The 2,162-nt window shown below is 43.8% G+C and overlaps 1 non-coding gene across 1 annotated transcript; it reads right to left on the bottom strand.

Annotated features, from left to right (window-relative positions):
- Positions 1-1,570: 1,570 nt before the first annotated feature.
- On the bottom strand, positions 1,571-1,673 carry LOC135376081 (U6 spliceosomal RNA). Its single transcript, XR_010417530.1, has one exon. It is a non-coding gene; the product is annotated as a U6 spliceosomal RNA (small nuclear RNA).
- Between the last annotated feature and the right edge of the window lie 489 nt (positions 1,674-2,162).

Below are 2,162 nucleotides of genomic sequence, written 5' to 3'. Positions count from 1 at the left end.
GTGTTCTTGCCCATACGTTGCCAGATACAATACAGTGAAATCTATCGCAATATGCCGTCGCCGGCACATCGTGGCATCAGGAGTTGAACATTCATTGCCTGAGTTAGACACCAACATAGCCAAGCAGTGTCATAAGACCACCACAATTTATGGTCAACTTACCAACCATCGAGCTAAACGAGAATTGGCCGATGCAGACTACAAATGTGGACGACGCAGACACGCAAGTTTGAGTTCATCCGTGCTCGGCGCCATTTGTTTTGTCACCATATAGTGCATCAATTTTATTCACCATATAGTGACCGACAACGACGGTTAAGTTTGCGTCCGACGACATATCAGCGTGCACTGAAACAACACGTGACTAGCGTAAATTTTAGCTGACTATAAAATGCACATGTTGCGCGCGGAAAACTGCCAACGGCAAACTGTGACTAACCCACCCATAATATTGCAAGCACACAACTAACCAACCAACATGCCGCCCTGCTAAGCCAAATGGCTTCTAAATGTGTCTTTCGTTCGCTAAGGCGACTTGAACACATATAGAAAATTCCTGAATTTGAGTGGTTAAATAGTGATGTTATGTTCTTAATCGCGGCATAACATCTTACGAAGCAGCATTTCCCCTTTTCCTTGTTTCAGGAACATGAATTTCGAGAACGGGGGTTTCACGACCATGAATATCGAGGTCCTCCCTTATTCATCCCTTGACAAAGAGAAAGCAGGGTGAAAGAAAACGGAAAGGAATAAAAGAAAACCAGTCAGTGACCCGGATAGAAGCGCAGTCGCCGCTTTGGCACCACTTTTATTACGTCACCAATGACGTTTTTTTCTTTCTCCTCCTCGTTTGACCCGGAGGAGCGAGTCGAGTGGGAACACGCGCGGCAATGTTCAAGTGTCTTTTTTTCTACGAAAAACATCGCGCACAGAGAAAATTTTCGTGTTAATCATCAAGTTAAGTTACCTGCTTCCACAACGCGTTCGGAACGGAAAGTTTTTGAGATGGCTTTCAGAGCTCCTTTAATGTGGCGCCATCTCGTTGCGTTTGCATTTATCATTCCGGATGCGCGGGAAATTTAATTCGATTTTGTGTTCTCGCGATGTGGCAGTTAGGAATATCTGCACTAAACTTTTGTTTGCTAGCGGTATCGCGTTATTTTTTTGAAGTTTGCAGCGGACTAACGTGTAGTTGTATTATGTCACTATGTTTTGGCATGTTTGCATGCTTGGCCAATATATGCGCTCTAACAGCAGCTCGATTACATAACAGGAAGACAAAGAGAGAGAGAAAGAATAACCCGACATACACTCGGATGCATTAGTTGCGCTGGATTCAATACAAACTGCGAAATAAACCCCGGAGAAGGAGTGCAAACAAATTATCCTTACACAGCAACAAATTTAGCTAACAGCTACCATATTACCCAAAAACCTCCGGAAGCAAATACATGCTTACATATATACACAAGAACATAATTAAAAAACTACAACAAAGAAAAATGGATTTTTCTTTCCGGTGTCCGGGAAAGACATCTGGCAATCGGCTTCGGCGGACGGTTTAGAAAAAAAAAATGTGGATCGCTTCACGATTTTGCGTGTCATCCTTGCGCAGGGGCCATGCTAATCTTCTCCGTATCGTTCCAATGTTAGTATATGCACTTTGGAGCTACGTCCTACATGCACCCCGTGCTATTATTTATCAGGGCTCGGAACCGTAATTTTTTGGGGTTCGGTTCAAATCTCGGTTCAAGTTTATCGGTTCGGTTCGGGTTCGGGTTCAGCGCAGCCAAAATAAAGCTTTGAACCGATATTTACCGGTTCGAACCGGTTTACGTCTGTTGTACTAATCAGCAGAGTTCGAGGTAAATCGCTACTGTAACTAAGTTCCTTTTGCTAGTAACTTGTACTAGAGTTCCGGGTTGTCGAACTTATCCGAAAAACTCCGGAAAACATATAGCCCTGTGAAATTTTAAGCAATTCGGATTCATCCGAAAAACTCCTATTGACCTATGTTTTTTTTTTTTCGGATAACTGGGTTATTATTCTTGGCCACCTTTTGTGTCCTGGGTTTCTTCTGACATCGGATACCGGCCCCGCCGGAGCATGATAATGATCTCCGCGACCTAGCGTTTTGTTCGGAGGTCATACCGACCACTTTG

Source organism: Ornithodoros turicata, unplaced genomic scaffold (assembly GCF_037126465.1).
Source record: "Ornithodoros turicata isolate Travis unplaced genomic scaffold, ASM3712646v1 ctg00001027.1, whole genome shotgun sequence".
Classification (NCBI taxonomy): domain Eukaryota; kingdom Metazoa; phylum Arthropoda; class Arachnida; order Ixodida; family Argasidae; genus Ornithodoros; species Ornithodoros turicata.
The sequence above is the reverse complement of the archived record's forward strand: the minus strand, read 5'-3'. Positions and strand labels throughout refer to the sequence as shown.